The sequence below is a fragment of the Balaenoptera ricei genome, chromosome 12 (assembly GCF_028023285.1).
Source record: "Balaenoptera ricei isolate mBalRic1 chromosome 12, mBalRic1.hap2, whole genome shotgun sequence".
Taxonomy (NCBI): Eukaryota; Metazoa; Chordata; class Mammalia; order Artiodactyla; family Balaenopteridae; genus Balaenoptera; species Balaenoptera ricei.
This window is the reverse complement of record NC_082650.1, coordinates 35,811,858-35,831,333: the sequence shown is the minus strand read 5'-3', so window position 1 is coordinate 35,831,333 and position 19,476 is coordinate 35,811,858.

The window sequence follows — 19,476 nt, the reverse complement described above, 5'->3', positions numbered from 1 at the left end:
CCTGAGAATCACAGTTTCTAAAATTGAAAATTTGGTATATAAAAACTATCTCACTTCTCATTTTAATTTGAAGGCAAAGTTATTAGGAGTAGCTGACTTCAGGGAGAATACCAGGAATTCAGTTCTTTTAAGAATGGAAGAATTTGATGCTATATATTTGACTCTCTATATCTTTTGTCTCATTCTGAAAATGCTATTATGAGATATTTCATTGTCATTATTTTATAATGACATAGGGTCCTATGGATTCAATTTCATATTTGATCCAAAAATTTCACAGGATAATTTTTAATTCCAGTCTTTGAGTTTCTTTTTAATATTTGCTTACATATGTATTATTGATTACTAGTTTTATTAATTCATGGTCTGAGACTAATTTGCATAATTCAGTTTATTAGCATTAAAACATATAATTTGCATACAAATAAACACCCATTATTTTAAAAGTTTTGTTTCAGTCTCATGGATGTGGTAGACATGGTAAATCTGGTACTGAGTATTCATTCTGTCTATTTTCTAAAGAGTTTTTTAGTACTACAGAGGCTGGAAAGCTAAAACTCATATTTCCAAGATTAATTGGCAATTCAAAATGTAGATGTGAAACAGATCACACTGAAAATGCCCCACTCCAAACCTTGAGATTGGGAAGGTGCAGGTGAGGCTGAGGCAGGGGACTACTTCTTGTTTTGATTTCTGCAGCTGGTAAATAAGGACAGAGATGGTATTGCCCCAGTGCCCAGTCACTAACTTCACAAGCGCTTGCAGTGGATACATCGGCAACAGTTTCCTGATGCCTGGATCATAGCTCCAGGGTTGTGCTCTTGAACTTGACAGTTCAGGTGGTGTTCACGTGATTACCCACTTTTCTAATTATGGCAAAGGTGGCAGCAACCCTGCAGGCCTGTGGAGCAGTGTGATTCTGGGAATCATTCCTAGGGATCATCCTACAGTTCAGTTCTCTTGCCTTTTCAGGCATTTTGTATGAACTAAGTTATCTGGGTCAAATGTCTTTTGCTTAAAATAGCCAGAATGATCTCTATTTCCTAACTGAACCACCAACTGACATAAATAAGTATTTAAGACTTAGCCCTTCTTTGTAGTTTCTAAAATTTGATATATAGATATGTCTAAAATAATGTGATTATATTACTTTTATTATCTATATTCTTTTTTCTTTTACTGATACCTACTTGCTTTTAAAAGATAAGAGAGTATTGTATTAAAGTCTTCTTCAACAGTTGTGGAGGTTTTTTTTTTTTCATTCTCTCCTTGATTTACAATTTTTTTTCATCAGTTTTGATGTTCTACTTACTTTACAAAAATTTCATTTTGTTTGGTATTTTTCGCCTACTAAAAAATAACCATTTTGTTCACTTTAATGCTCTGCTTTTTCTTTAAATTTTTTCTCATCTGATACCAATATTGAGACCTGGAGCATCATTTTTATTGCATTTATTTGATATCAATTTATTCATTTTTAATTTTTAACCTCTACAAGTGACTGATTTTACACATATAGAAATCCATTTACAATGAAGAATTAGTTGGTTATCTGAGGTGAGATAATAATGTGTGAATAAAGTAAAAAGCATAGTTAAAGCAGGAACTTAAAATGGGTCCAACTACAAATCAGTGTTAGTAACATCAATCTAATTGGTTTATGTAAGTTTTTGGTTTAAGTAAGTTTTCAAAGGTAATATCAACATGTAACTTTTGCCTTTTGCCATGACATGAAATCTAATTCTGCCTTAAGACACAAAGTGCTGGCCACACTTAGTGAGCAAAAATGATCATGGCTCATGACAGGTAACCTTCCACATAGACAATGACTTTTCATATCAATGCTGTTTCATAATACTAACTTTATGAAGACATTTTAAGCAACAATTAAGGATATATGTTTCATTTATAAAGCAATGGCTTGTGTGATCCTGATGCTAACAACTCAAATGAACTGACAATTGTATAAACGTAAAATACCTACAAGGTTAAGTTTGCACAAGTGCAGGCAATGACAGCTAGAAAATAATTCAGTCCTCTGCCTTCTGGGAGCAAGTTTCTTTGACATCAATTTGAAGCATTGCATCCCAATTTCAGAAACAAAGATAAAATAACATATTATAGTCAAGAAAATATGCAAATGCATTGGGGAATTGTTTAATTAATGGCTAATAGTTCATTTTATAAAATCAATCATTTATAAGGATTGTTTTATTTTCACTAGAAATTCTTGGAATAAAGAACTCTTTTAGGAATTTTTAAAAATATTATATCTGAATTAAGAAAACACACAAGTATAAATGTTGAAGTGGCACAGGTAACAGCACTTGTAGAATGCTGCCTTCACACAAGGTAAGTCACCATTGGTAAGCCACGTTTTCATTACAATTACTGTCTTAATAGGCCATTTTGAGATTAGTCATGTAAGGCTTCTGCTGTTCGTTACATCTATTGCAGAAGAGGAGTGAAAGGAATACAGGAAAGGAAGTCAGATTGTACTAGTTTTCTATTGCTACATAACAAATTACCACAAACTTAGTGCTTTAAGACAACATTCACTTATTGTCTCACAGTATCTGTAGGTCAGAAGTCCAGGCACAGTGCAGCTGGGGTCTCTGCTGGGGTCTAACACAGATATAACCAAGATTTTGGCCTAGGCTGCATTCCCATCTGGGGCTCAGGGTCCCCTTCCAAGCTTATTCAGGTTGTTGGCAGAACTCAGTTTCTTGCAGCTGTAGGACTGAGGTCCCCAGGCAGGGACTGATCTCAGCTTCTAGAGGCAACCCTCAGGTCCTAGCCACGTGGCCCTATCACAATATGGCAGCTTCTTTAAAGCCAGCAGGAGAATCTCCCTCGATACAGCACAACCTAATCAAGGGAGTAATAGCCCCTCATATTCTTAGGTCTTGTCCACTCTCCAGGTCGTGCAGGTCGTGTACACCAACAGGAGGAAACTGGGGGGCCATCTTAGGATTCTGCCTACCACACTATGGTTACAGGGAGATTTTTAATATAGTGTCAAAAGCACGGCCAGTTGCCCTCTGTGTATCAGATGAATGCAGAGGAGACAAGGTTTCTGATCTGAAGAACAGGAATTGAGTCTTTATCAAAAATCGATAAGAAACAACTCAGGAAAAATAAACTAAGGCATCAAGAAGTTTAAACTAAAATTTAGCTGCAGTGTAATAAGATAGATTTTTTTTTCTTAAAATCAGGAGTTAATGTTTAAACGATTGTGTTTTAATATTTTTGAAGCAAAATTGCAATGTTATTGATTTTAAATATACTGCACAACTATACAATAAACAGCCAAAGTGGAATGCTTTGTGACGCGCAGGATGGGGAATCCAATCCAGACCACCTCCCCAGCTTCAGTTTCTTGTCCTCCACAAAGACTAAAAACTGGTTGAACTGACCTGCAAGACCGCAGTTTTGACCTATGCTGAAAAGTGCAATGTTAACACTAATCCACTAACAACTCAACTCAGTAATCAGTAAATATCTTGAGTTAAATAATGTAATGTACCCAGTTAAATAATCTTAAGTGATTGTTTCATAAGTATAATTTGTTTACTCTGTCCTACCTGCTTCTTATTTTGAAGTGAAATATCAAAGGTTGTTACCCTGATTCCTATATTACCATAAAGTATTTTTAATAAAAGCCTAAAGGTTAAAGATCACCTTTATTAAACAACCTCGCAATCCCTTTCTGAATGACATAATCTTCTTAATAATCCAAATATTTTCTAGATAATTATTAATTTTCAATATTTAAAGTTTTTCCTAATTTCTAGATATGTGAAAGTATGTTCTAAAGCATGATTTGCTTTAGCTGTCTTTTCCCATATACCCTATTTTCTAAAACCTTACTGCCAAAATAGTTTTAAAGGCTTAAAGAAATTACCTATGCATGACAGTGTAGTATTAGCATATCAAATAACTTCTGCTTTTATTGAAAAGAAAACTAAGACGTTGAAATACAGAGTAATATAAAACTGAACTGATCATATGCATAAAACTTCCACTAGAAAGGATATAAAACAAAATGTTAAATCTGTATGTATAATATGGTGTGTTATGCTTCAGTTTCCATAGCAACTTCCTTGACAGATGTTAACAGGGATATTGCTGTGAAACATAAAATAGCATAAAACAAAGTTATGCACATTTGCAATCAGTGATTAGGTTAATACACACAGAACAGCAGAAGCTAAACCACATGATATTACTGAACTAAATGCAGAAAAGATTGTGACAAGTCTGAGACGTTTATAGTACAGCATTAACAAGTTGTATATTGGAGACAAATTTTTCAAATATCCAGTTGCATAGCTCTTAATAATGGCACTAGTAATCAGGACAAGGAATTTTGGTGAAAAAGCAATTCTTTCTGTGAGCAGAGTTTTGTCTATGTTGTAGACCTGTAAAGATTTTTTTCTATGAGCACAGCATCATTGTAACTGTTACCCTGGAAATCAGCTTAATGTCTTCCTTTTAAAATTAATCGAGCTGCTTTTGCTATAACAAGACAGAAACCCAATTCAAAATAGCTTCATTAAAAAGGAATCTTTTCTTAACCAGAAAATTCAGAGATGGGACTGTCTTCAAGTTTCTCTTTCAGTCTTTCTTGGATGTCCATTACTCTACATATATCACTCTATCAAGGTCACAGATGACCTTCACATTGCAAACCAATAACAAATTTTAGGCTTTATGTCACTTATCAGCACCATTTATCACCATCATTCATTATAGCTTGAATCCCTTTCTTTGCTTGTCTGCCTGGATACTGGTACAGAAAATTGTTCTTGGTTTTGTTTCTCAAAATATTCAGATTATTTAACACATTGGACCAAATACTCTAAATGTTTTGCATGTCACTCAGAATAAAATAATGAGCCCACAAGCCCTCCATAGCCAGTGCTCCCCTCTTTCTTACCCACCACTGCCTCCCCACACTCATTCGGCTTTAGCCGTACAGAACACCTTGCTCCACCTCAGGACCTTTGAAGTTGCTGTTTCCTCTGCCAAGATCTCTTCCCTCAAACATCTAAATGACCTCCAGCCTCATTTCACTGAAATTTCTGCTCTAAGTTTTCCTTTGCAATATTGCTTTCCTTGATCATTCCTCCTTTTAAAAAAATCTGTTGTGTTCATTGTTGTAATCTTAGAACCCAGAACAGTGTCTAGAATAACATAGGTGCTCAATAAATAGTTTTTGAATGAAAGAACAATTCAATCCAGGAGATTAGACAGTGTGGCCCTTCTCACTCTCTACCTCTCAGCAATTCTCATTTCTGCTTAGCCTCATTCTGTATTCATGCCTATTTTCTACACAGCCACACATACTATCTTTAAGATATTGGTATAAACTTACAGCATAAAATTATTGCCAAATAGGTTTCGACATATGTGTATCTCTGAATAGTACCATGCATCATGTTATGGTGGCAACATGGCAACATCGATGTTTCTATTAGAACAAGGCACTTATTGTGTCCTATAAATACTAATCCTAGAAAATTATTTTCACTAAAGAGATATTTGGGTGCTCATCTTTTTAAAAGAAAATTTAGTGAGCCAATAACAAGTCAAGACTAGAGAAGAAAACTTGCAGAGCTTTTAAGTTATATTTTAAAAAAAATAACAGAATCATGGGAATTGAGCTTAAACAAAGATGGGAGAACATATCTTTATATCATGCTGAATACATTGATGTAGTGTACTAAGCGGAAACTCTGGAGCAAATTTGACACCTGGAGCCACTTGGATTCAGTTGACTGAAACATGGATTCTGTGATGGCTCGTGCAAAACAGTTGAGTTGATTAAAAGTCCTTAGCATAACACAGGAGGTAATCCAAGGCCTCTGGAGGTAAGAATACCAGGATAGAACTATGAAGGAAACATATAGGAAGATCAGGAAAATAAATAGCCTACAAAGGAGACTAAGAAGAATCAAACTGAATGGGGCTGAAATCCATGATAGCATGGTATCAAGGAAAACAAACAGGGAGTTCTTTGAAAAGGAAGAAGTTTGAACAGTGTCAAGTGAGATCAGAAATCATGTAAAATAACTGAAAAATGATGCTGGATTTTCAAATTACTGGGTCATTATGACCTTGGCAGAAACAGTTTATATGTGGATGAAGGCAAAGCAAAGTTGGTTGAAAACTTGCTGGGGTGAAAATGGAGTAAAATAGATAATGCTTTCAAACAGTTCTCATAAAGACAAAAACAACTTAATTTAGGATTTTAAAAATATTTTATATAATGTTTTTATATACATCTAAGTTAATGTATAAACACAGCCTGAATAAGTACTTTACATTAAATTTAACATTTTCCTTAAATAGACAAAATTTTGTATAATACAAAGCCATAAACTTTTTTTAAAAGCATTCAGGTATACAGAATTGTATTATGCATAATCTTTGGTTTATGACACACTCTTGCCACTGATCCATTCAGAACCTCTTTTCAGTCTGTTAGCTGGTTATTTTTAATAAGGTAATAAGCATCTATAAAGCCACAACCCAGTACAAAAACTCAGATCTTGACAACTGACATCTAGTCATATGTACTCCGTCCGTCCTCCTTTCCCTCAGCTAGAAGTAACCATCATCCAAAATCTGGGTTCAATATTCCTTTGATGTGCATATATGTATGTATATGTATATGTGTATACAATTTATAGGGACTATATATACACATATATATTCCTTAAAACTATATATCTTTATATAACATATTTTTTAACTTTTTCACTTTGTAAATAGAACATTGTACCCTGTAATGTTCTAGACTTAGTTACTTAAATATTTTATTTGATATTAATATTATTATTATTATTATTATTATTATTATTATTATTATTTGGGCCACACGGCGCAGCATGCGGGATCTTAGTTCCCCAACCAGGGATTGAACCCTTGCCCCCTGCAGTGGAAGTGTGGAGTCTTAACCACTGGACTGCCAGGGAAGTCCCTATTTGATATTATTAAGCTATGGTTCATTCTTATTGTTGAGTGTAGCTTAATTCCTTAATTTTGCTGCTGTCTTAAAATATTTCATTGTCTGACTATACCCCATCTTTTAATCCATTCTCCTGTTGATAAACATGAGAACTGTTTCCAAGTTTTTGCTACTGTGAATAGTGTCACTAAGACATGTGTCCAGTTGTGCACATGCAAGAGTTTCTTTTTGGTGTAGACTTAGAAGTGGTATATACCTAGATCACAGTGTAAGTGAAAACATTTTCAGGATATAACAGCAAATAGCTTTCCAGAGTAGTCCAAACTATTCTCACTGGCACCAACAATGTGTAAGAGAGGCCGTGTTTTCTACATCCTCTTCAACGTTTGACATTCTGAGACTTTTAGATTTTTGCCAACTAAATGAATGTAAATCATGTGGAGGTCTTGATTTACTAATTGCTAATGATGTTGGACAACTCTTAGATTTATGGTCTCATGTGTTTCCACTCCTGAAAAATATTTCTCATACCTTTTACTTGTTTTTTCTTATTGGTTTGTAAGAGTTCTTTATATATTCTTGATACTAATCATTTCCCAATTATGTGTATTGCAACCTACAAATATGCAGTTTGTACCTTGTATTTTCCCATTTTTAAGGTCTTTTTGATGAACAGAAGTTTTTAATTATTTATATACAGTCAAAATGACCAACTTTTAAATATATTCAATACTTTTTATGTCTTATTTAAATATTTTTCTATCACCAATTTACAAGACATTCATCTGTATGTTTTGATATGAGGCTGACAGTTTTGTTTTTAACATGTATGTGATTAATTCATCTGGAGTTAATTTTTGTATATAATGCGTAATAGGGATTTAATTTTATTTTTTTCTTATTAATACCAATTTTTTCTGTCATAAGTTAATGAGTAATGTCTTTTTTTAACATATATATTTTTTTTTAATTTTTATTTATTTATTTATTTATTTATTTATTTATTTATGGCTGTGTTGGGTCTTCGTTTCTGTGCGAGGGCTTTCTCTTGTTGCGGCAAGTGGAGGCCACTCTTCATCGTGGTGCGCGGGCCTCTCATTATCGCGGACCCTCTTGTGGGGCACAGGCTCCAGACGCGCAGGCTCAGTAGCTGTGGTTCATGGGCCTAGTTGCTCCGCCGCATGTGGGATCTTCCCAGACCAGGGTTCGAACCCGTGTCCCCTGCATTGGCAGGCAGATTCTCAACCACTGCACCACCAGGGAAGCCCAGCAATGTCTTTTGACTACTGATTTGTCATGCCACTTCTGTCTTTCAATTTATTTAGGCTTTCTTCGATTTCCTTCATTAGTATATTATTTTTAGTATACATATCCTATACATGTTTAGATAAGTTTATACCTATGCATTTCATTTTCTTTGGAGCCATTGTAATGGTATTGTGTTTACTTTTTGTAACTACATTTCATTGTTAATATATAAAAATGAGCTTATTTTATCTGTGATTATTTTGTATCCTGAAATTTTGCTGCATTCACATATTAGCTCTTCATGTTTTTTGTAGATTTCTTGGGATTTTTTTTTGTACTTAAGCAACTATATCATCTGCAAATCTACAAGAATAAATCTGCAAAATGAAGTTCTATTTATTCTTTTTCTATCTGTGCTTTTTGTTTATTCTTTGTATTGCCTATTCCACTGGATAGAACATCTACTACTATGTTGAATAAAAGTGGCTTAAACAGACATCCATCCCTGTCTTGTTCTAAATCTTAAATGTTTGTTAGAATTCTCCAGTGGGACTGGCTTGACCTGGAAATTCCTTTTTTGGGAGCTGTAAATTATGACTTCAATATATTTAATGGTTACACGACTATTTACATACATTGTCTACCTTGGTTAGGTTTTGGTAGCTTATAGTTTTCAAGGAATCGGTCCTTTTCCTCTAAGTTCTTGAATTTATGAGTGTATTCCCTTATTATCATTTTAATGGCTGCAGGATCTATAGTAAATAACTCCTATGTCATTCCTGATATTGTTTATTTCCATCTTCTCTCTTCCTATCTTTGTCAGTCTTCCTAGAGGTTTATCGATTATGTTGCTATTTTTCAGAGTGAGCTTTCTGTTTTATTGACTTTTTTGTTTTCCTATTTTCAATGTCAATGATTTCTGTTCTTTTCTTTATTATGGCCTTCCTTCTGCTTTCTTTGGTTTTGTTTGGCTCTTCTTCTTCTACTCTTTTTGGGTAAGAATTCAGATTATTGATGAGGACTTTCCTCTTTTCTAACGTAACTATTTAATGCTATAAATTTCCCTTTCCATACAGCTTTAGCTCTATACTACGTTTTTTATTATATTTCATTTCCATACAGTTCTACATACATTTTAAAATCTCCTTTGAGACTTCCTCTTGACCCAGTAAGTATTTGGAAGCATTGCTTAATTTCCAACTCTTTAGATATTTACCTGTGATCTTTTTGCTGTTGATTTCTGTTTTAATTTTATTGTGGTCAGAGAACATATCTGTACATTTTAAATTCTTACAATTTTTTGAGGCTTAAGTTGTCACAAATTGCAAGATCTCCTTCTTCTTAACGGCTAAATAATATTCATCATATATACCACGTTTTCTTTATCTATTCATCATTGATGGACACAGGTTGCTTCCATTAAGTGATATGTTTGATTTCAATTTCTAATTGTTTATCACTAGAGTATGGAAATACAATCGATCTTGTATATTGATCATATATCCCACAGCCTTGACATACTCACTAATTAGTTCTATGAGCATTTTTGTAGATGCTGTCAGATTTACTACATAGACAATTATATCAACTGAGAATAGTGACAAGTTTACTTCTTCCTTTCCAATTTGAATTCCTTTTTTTTTTTTTTTTTTCTTGCCTGAATGCACTGGCTATAACCTCCAATACAGTGTTGAATAGAGCTAGTGAGAACAGACAACCGTTGCTTATTCCTTATCTTTATCTTTGTCAGAAAAGATTCAGTATTTCACCATTAAGCATAATGTTAGCTGTAAGTTTTTCACAGATAATCTTTATCAAATTGAAGTTCTGTTCAATTCCAAATTTTTAAGTGCATTATCAGGAATGGATGTTGAACTTTATCAAATACTTTTTCTGTACTCCTGACATGATCATATTTCTTTTCCTCTTTTGTTTGTTAATGTAGTGAATTACTTTAGCAAAAACTAATCAAAACCTCAGACCTGTCCTCAAACTAGAATATTCTTTTTAGAGTCTTCAAAACTAAGAGTGGTGTAAATTTAGATTAGAATCTCCTTTCCCTGTACCATTTCCTCAGAGAGTTTAGAGACATCCTTATAAGGTTTTTTCTTTTTTTTACTCCATTAAGCATTTCTAAGTGTTTGACTCTGGCAAGGTGTTACTGGTAGGTAGGAAGGCTATGGACAGGACCAGTAAAGATAAAGAAGGATGGTTCTATTTTGAGTGTCATCTTTCTTAAGCTTTAAAGCACTATTATTTAATAAGAGCAAAGGCAGTAAAGATGAGATTTAAGTTAAGTTTTTGAAATAGGTAAAATAACTGAAGCAGTATCACATATGATATGATTAATACCATCAATATGGTATAGAATCATGTGTGTTGAGATTGATTTCTCTGAAATGGGTAAATGTTTTTGATGCTGAGTATAAGAGTTTTTCAAAAAGAATGATCAGAGGGCATAATAAGCTGCTTCATGAGTAAATTAGTTTTTCTGATGTGGTCTTTAACAGTCAAATAATTATATATTGAAAATGTTAAACAAATTGTCTTTCAGCATGGAAAATCTCACACAGCAGTTGTCTTTACTAGAGAAACAAATAAAAGATAAAATTAATTCAATGATATACTTTAATTCCACACACACACACACCCCCATTCAAAACGTCAAATATAATGTGGTAAAAACTGAAGCGGATATTGTGTAATTTAGGTAGTTTTTAATCTAGTAGCCTAATACGTAATCATTTTTTATTAATCTCTATGTCTAAGTCTACCTTGGAATATGTTTAAGTTTGCCTTTGTTGTTATATATTTGGGGGAGTTCCAATGAAGTCTTAGTAGAATACTGATACCTTATCTGTTCTCTTCAGTAGCAACAGACTGAGTTTTTTTTACACACAGATGCCAGACTATTCTGTCTGGAATCTTTTCTCTTAGGTTATTATTGTTGCTCTCAGATTTTTTTCAATAAGTCCGTATTACCTGCAGAATAAATCCCAAAATGATGAATTGTACATCCAAGGCTCCTCAGAATTTGCTACTAAACTATGTTTCCTATCTTACTTTCCAAGTTTTTTCAATTAATAACTCATCGTTCTAGCCAAATTGGAAGACTTACTGCATCTTCTGAGAACTTTAAATTTTCACAACTTGGTGACTTTGATCCTGTGTTCTCTCTTCCTGGAAAGTACTTATTGTCATCATTTTATGCCAAAAATCTATCTATCTAGATTGCAGATAATAGCTCAAATGACACATCTTCCAAAAGCCTTCAAATTGTAGAATCAAATAAAATCTAATATTTAAAGAAATTCTGAGTAACTCTCAGAGTGACAGGTTAATTTTCATACTTAAGTAGACACTGAATCATTCTATGTGGTTATAATTATCCTTTAAGGTATAAATTGATGAGACCCTGTTTTTGCTATAGTGTGCTTTCTAGTAAGAGACACGCACTCAAGTTTTGTCAAGAAGATTGCAGACACACACACATTGATAGAGGTAGAGTGAAAATTTAAATTTGCTTATTTTCAGTAGTAGTTTAAATTAATAATTAAGAATATTGCTATTTTCTGTACTCTACATATTTTATGCGATATTAGATGGTCTATCTTACAAAATAGGTTTTAGTGTCATTCTTTTAGAGGGTCCAGCAAGAAGGCCTATGTCTGCATCTACAGTGTAAATACCTTTACTGCCATGTTCACAGCTGACTCTTCCAGATGTTATGGAAATCACAATTTAGGCATCCAAGCTTTAGAAAAGGTTAAGTTTTACCCTAACCATTCCCATGGGCCTGTGGCAGTTTGGCTAAACAGGCATGGGTTCATTCTGGTGATACTGAACCTACAGCTAGCTCAGACGCTTCTATTCTCTCACTTTGGCCAACATGGATGATAATATCAACCCTCGTGTTTTCCTGAGACACAAACGTAACATCAATCTTAACACTAACTGGCATTCTAAGAACAAAAATTGTATCTGATCTCAGCTTCCCAAATGTAGGCTTTCCGAAGCACAAAAATGACAGATGAGAAAATCAAGCTTATCCAAATTTGAAATTCTAAATTGTTTTCCATGTTGATGTCTTTGATATATATCACAAAAAAAATAATTCATTTCATATTCACATAATTTGCTGCATTCTGTTTACTATTAAATGGGTCTAATAATGCTGGTTATATCATCTGACCAGAACTTCTAGAAGTTTGATGTCTTTAACTTATATAAAGTGAGGAACTACTCATTATTTAAATAAGGTTTGGTCGACAAGATCTTCAAACACATATAGTTCAATAGTCAGGGAGTGATCAGATACAACTGATTAAAATTTGAGTCATTGTCATTCAAAATAAAGAAACCATAATTCATACTCTGATAATACAGGTATCTTTGATAGACCCCTAATCTGTTCTATAAATGCTACCGCATCCTACAGCCTAGTTGGCAAAGTCTTTACATCTTGGTATTTTCATACCTAAACTTTTTATAAACTTTTCTTGACTATGCACACACACACACACACACACACACACACACACACACACACACATGCACGTACTTCATTTTGGGATATTTTGCTTCAATTTCATATCTGGTATATAACTCTACCTAGCCAATCACTACACTGATACATAACCCTAATTAGGTGTTTACATCCCACATGCTACTTTATGCTGCTTATCTTTGTGTTCCCAGTGTCTTCTACCTCAGTGTCTGGCGCACAATAGATGGTAAATGCTTAGAGAATGAGAGAATCTGTCCCTTTTACATTATTTTTTTAAAAATAATTGACCATCTCACCACTAGTAACTTATCACCTCAGTGCAAAATGAGTGCCTAATCTAACCACTGAAAACTGCAAATCTTTTGTCTTTTTTCACCCTATTCATATTAGCAAATACTCATTTTAAGTTGACAGCACTAACCACCACCTAGTGGCTAGGTTGGGTAACTATATGATTTGATATATGTTACCTGGCACCTTTAAGGAATTTGGGAGGTCCAAATAGTTGGAAATAGAGGTTACCAATGACATCAGAAGCAGCAAGTAAACCCCAGCAGAATCTGATCAAGGCTCTGGATAGTCTTGTTCCTAGACTCCCTTGTCCTAGGTTTAGATCATTTAATCCTCTTTTAAGATGTCTGCATGCAACAGTGAGGGACCCAATACCAGACTTCCCAGGTTCAAGTCTCCTATCTCCCATTTACCCTCTGAATGATCTTAGACAAGTTATTTAACCTCCTTATGTCATAGTTTTTTTATCTATAAAATTGGGATAATAATATTACTATATGGGCCTTCATGATGGTACTATCCACATTGAGGTTCTTGTGAGGAATAACTACAATAACTCATGTGAAGAAATTAATACAGTGCCTGGCACTTAATTGGAACTCAATAATTGGGTATGGTTTCTATATTGAGCTAGTTCATCTTCCTGGCTGGGTTTGAAACCACCCTTGATTATACTCATTATACTCAGGCAATCTCTCTCCAGTTCAGGTCCTGGTTTCTATTTTTCTTGTTTGTCTGCACTGGTATCTGCTTCTGGCCTACCTTGGCCTTGTCCCTTTGTAAGTCTGATGTTTGACTCATCATCTCTTCCCCACAATCTACTTCTTTTCTGAGAAGATTTGTGTCTGCAGTGAAATTCCTGTATTTTCATTTCTGTGGCAATAGACATAATTCCATCTTGGATAATTTTTCTCGTTTATAAATATACCACTTTGACCACTTTACCCCTTCTTATATATCTCTCATTGCACTCTCTGTTTCTTCAGAAAAAAGAAATCATCATCTCGTTCTCCTACTCTTTTCTTCTGTTGTATTGTCATAACTAATAACACAGGTGTGGGTCTGTAGAATATTACAGGAACCAAGGAAAGAAGAGAGTTAAAATTTTAAAATAAAATTAGGCCTAAATTATATGAATGTTGTTAATCTTTAAATATCTTGAAAATGCCCATAAATCCACCTAAAATCCTGCACAAACTTGCCATTTTCTAGCTTCTCATATGATTGAAATATACTTTTCTTCAAGCACCCATCTATGAAGAAATATTTTTAAACATTTCTTATATTTTATTGTGAAAAACTGAAAACATCTTCTGTAAATGTTTATACTTCAAGCATATGTTTTATTTTATAAAGTGGGCATTTGTACCCATCCTGGAAACCTAACCACCACCATAAATATTGTTATCATAGGATAATGTAGGCCAAATGAACTTATGGTACACAATTCATTTCTAAGTTAGGAACTGAATAGAAGAAGAATGAATATGATATCCAAGCTGAATTATTCTGCTTAGCATGTCCTCCTGTTATCTAAGTTATTGAGTAATTTGATACTAGTTTTTTTTTCCTCTCCTTGGTGAAACAACTATGCTTTGAAATTTAGAATAATCAGAACAGCACAATCAGATACTTTTCACTCAGATTCCATCGAATATATCCTAAATATATTACTTAGTGATGACAGTCTTTTGTTTGGGCTGTTCACAGTATGTTGGGCACTGGAAACATCACTCGTGGTGATATTATATGTCTCAGTAACAGGTCAGACTCGAGGAATTTCCTGGTTTGTTACCCTCACTCAGGTAAGATAATTTGTTCTCAAACATTTGGATGAAGGGGCAATCTGTCTCTTTTGATAACTGCAGCTGTACAGATATAAGGTCTCATTCAGTTGGTTCCATTCTCAAATTGGACATTCTCTTACAAATCAGGTAAAAAGGTGAGAGAATAGACGCCAGACCCATTTCCTTCTGATTTTGGTCTGTTGTGGTTTCCGCATCTTCTCTTGGTCCTCTCAAAATGCACTGGGAAGTGGTCCCAGAGTAGACACAGAGCAATCAGCCAGAGGTCTGCTCAGATCACAATAGGTAAAACATAGCTACCTACAGTGCAGTGTCCTTGGCTTGTGGCTCTTACTTTTGAATATAATACGGAGTTTGAAAATTTTTATTTTGTGATTTAGGCTTATTTATTCTGTGATCCTAGATAAATCATTAAAATCATGATTTATCATCATGATTTCCTTCATGAAAGGAAAGAAATCCTCAATGCTGGAACTAGAATCCTTATGTTATACATGATGGCTATTAGAAATGAGTTTAGTCACAAGGTTTCTGTGATGTTAGATAATTTTTAAGTGTCAGAATTTTGCACCCAAGGTCTCATACTGTAGAAATGAAAGAAGGAAATTGACACTTTAATGACACTTCTACTAATATCTAAAGCAGGGGGTCTCTTCCGAGGTGCTAGTACTAGGTTCTCCAGGTTCTACCAGGTCCTATTCCTTCCCTGCCTAGAATTTGAAGATTTTTAAAAAATTGTTCTTCTTTCCTAAAATTACAAAAGGAAATGAGTTCATTTACCTGGACACCTCTCATTACTCTTGGATAAAAATTCTCACTAAATTTACACCTGCTTTAGAAATATTCAAATTCATGCACTCATGACACATATGCATTTATTTAAAGCACTTTTTTCTAAATGTCTGTCAAACCGTGCAAGTTTTAAAAGTAGGCTGTCTCACTCACAGGAAGGGAAATAATGCAAAAACATGTGATGTAGCCAGACAATTATAAATCAACACAGATGTAAGAATAAGATAATATAAAGCAGTGATCTGAACACAGTATTCATTTTCAGAAAACAAACTATAGAAGAACAGTTAAGTGGTATCCAGGTCAACACTGGACCATGTGAGAATTTAAGGACTCTGGGAAAGGGAATCCAAGAAAAGGAGGTCATGAATTGTATGACAGTGCAACTAGGGAGTGAAATACAAAACCATCATGTTATATGCAAGACAAGGATGAAAGAGTAGTTAAGGTAAAATTCCATTAATTAATACGGAGTCCCTCAGAATCAAGTTATTCAGGAAAATTATCACTGGTCTCAGAGTAACTAGAGATATTTTCTTTATAAATCAAGAGAGAAAATATTTCATTACTTGGAATGTTGTAGGTTACTCTAAACAATAGAATGTAAAGAAAATTTCATCTGTTGAATGTTCTGAAAGGTTTAGGTGGGGTTCTTCACTATGAGGGTTCTTTAATATGTTAAAATCTAATACTAAAAAAACTTAGACACAAATATTTAATCCTGGAGATTAAACATTAAGACATAAAACTAAATGTGAGAGAAATATGTTAAGACATTGTGGAAGTTAAGGGAGAAAATGAGGCTTTTGGCCAATAAAGAGCAGTAATCAATCAAACAAACAGAACTCCTACCAAGATGAAGCACACTGCCATCACTTTTGTGAGCGGGGTAATATTAATTGACTAACTTAACAATAAATTTCTTCTACAGAGCTGATGGAAAAATTACTTGGGATTCAGAGTTTTCCAGAACAGAAGCTAGTAAAAACTCTGTTTCAATAGGAAGTGATATAAACATCCAGAGGAGACGTTCTCATTAGAGATAAGGGAAAGGCAACATGTCCTAGGAAAGTTCCCTAATTCTGGCTTTGATCCATTTAATTTAAAGTGCCACTATTTAAAATCTTGATTTCTCAACAAAAGTTGTTATTCCCATGTTCCTTTTTTGTAGAAGGCTTCTTTGAGGACATTTGATCCCCATCACCCTCACCATCTGACATCTAAAAGAATAATTACTTCATCTTTGCTCCACCTTGAATCTATCTCTGTCATAACGTCATTACCCATTATCACATATTAACAACCAACAAACAGCACTTGTAACAGACGGGGAGCTCCTTGGGACCAATGTTCATTATATCACTATTGCCTCACACAGTGCCTGGCATCTACTAGGGATGTAAAAAGCTGTTAATAAAGAAAAGTAGAAGTTTAAAGTTTCCTTAAAATTAATATTAGCTCTTTGGATAGAGTTTATTATCTTCCTTTGTAGCATTTTGAACTTTTTCTTTTTATCCCTTAAAACATTTGTCATGAAATAATTACCAATGCAAACAATTTTTGATGACTGCCTTCCCCATATATTAAGATGCATGGGAGCAGCGATGCGATCTGTCACATTCATTGTTGTGAATCTCTAGTTTCTAGGACAACTTAATAGGAGCGCAATAAATGTGGAAAGTTATGAATAAAGGTATGAATGAAGAGATGAATTCATATAATTTTTTAAACTACCTGCTGGTTTCTCTTAATTAACTCTGATATGTTTACATATATATAAAATACATTATGTCGCCTGGGCCAATGACATAATTTGTAGGGCTCAGCACAAAATGTCAATGCAGAGTCCTTTGTTCATAAAGTGGGAAAAATATTCCATAAAATTAGTCAAATATAAAACTTTTCCCTTTCTTTTGAAGTTTCTTAAATTGTCATGGCATTTTTATTTCCTATTTAATGTCATTCTAAGTAAAGAAAAATTTGAAATTAAATTATTATCATAAGTGTTACTGTTAATTTTATATTGTTCAATGCCAGTTTTAAAGGCAAATATAAAAAATCTAAAAAAAAATCTAACTCTTGCAGAATCATTGAAATTACACAATTCCTATTTTGTAGCTTGTACATGCATATGTATTTTGATGTTGTTAGCACAAAAGATGCTCTGCACAAAACTAATTCAACTGTTTTATTTCACTTCTTGATATACATCCTCTACCCACACTATTTGTGGCTTACCCATGAGTAAGGGAGGACTGAAAGGAAAAGGAACTATGGGTTGCCCTACCTTTCCTTTTCCTTCTATAACACAGCAGCTTCCATAATATGCTTGTCTTGTATTTGCTTTGAATCTTTCTGAACTCCAACACATTGTGAATCCAGTGGAATTCTGCATGGATGGGACATCACGAAGGCTACAGGCAAATGGGATGGCGAGGAACGGTGGACATACATACTGCTCATATCTTCTCTGCTCATGTGCATGCTCTATTTTCCCATCAAACTCCACTTACAAACACAAGTCCTAAGATAAAAGTAGTAAGAATTGAAGGCGCACAAGAGGGCATTAAACCAAACACAGGACATTTCTGAGGGCAAAGCCTCGTGTGACCTGCACAGGTCATAAGCCCATGAGGCCAGCCCAATCTGGGGCCCCTGTTGCCCTTTAGACAACAGCTCAACCATCAGAATTGGCCTATAAATGTCACTAGCATCAGAAGGCAAGTGACTGAAGTTTTGCTGTAAGTTGGAACTTGAAGATTTGGATAGTTGATTAGTTTGCGTCAAAAAATAATGTTATCTTTTAGACTGAGGAGAGGAAAGCTAATAAGGTGATTGCCAAAAATCTCATGAAATTTAAACTTATATAGATGTTATTTGTGGGAGTACAATAAGACAAAGGCTCTGTTACAGAGATGCTTCATATCTGAAATAAAAAATGGGCTAGCACTCCATCAGTGGATCTTAAGATCAAATTACTAGGTTATAACCACTATTTCTTAAAATAATGAAATAGACTAGACAGGAGTAGAAAAGAGTAGACGTCTGTACATATGGCAAATATATGTATAATTTTATGAAACTATTTCATATATACATGTAAGTATAATACATATTATATATATATGAATGAAAGTATAGGTTGTAAAATAAGATTATTTCTTACTGTGGGTCATCATTAAAAAAGCCACTGTCCTAAAAATCTGTGTCCTCAGATGAAGTCTATGGTTTTTAAACTCACAAACCATCTTTCTATATTATACTGAACTTAATATCAGAAAAGGAAGAGCAAGTTCATATAAGACAACCTGAAAATTACTTCCTACAAAATGTTGCCTTTCCAAGCTTAGATTTTGTAGATGATTATGTTCTCAAAGATTCATAGACAATGTACCCAGCAATTCTAACATTTGCAGCATCCATCAAAGACTGGGCATTTGGAAGTAAAGAAAGAAAAAAACACATTTATTCATTTTAATTATGTGATTTAATCGTCACAGTAATCTCTCAAGGGAATATTACCTCTCTCTTTTATAGGTGGGGAAGGTGAAACTCTGAGCATTTAAGTAATTTTCCCAGTCACCATACCTTATTAGTGGCAAAATGAGACTTGGAACTAGGCTGTCTGCGTCAAAAAGTCCAGCATTTAAGTCTCCTGAGGTGCTATAATCTTATAAAAATGCTGAAAAATTCAAATTAAAAAGGGAAATAATATAACTGATGCACAAAAATCAAGGTTTGATTGCGTTACAGTCTAGTGAAATATAATTTAATTTTGGACTCCATTTTCCCACTGAACCATACCATAACTAATAGGTAATATTCTTTTGTGAATCAGAGCCTCAGCATTTGCGTTTTCT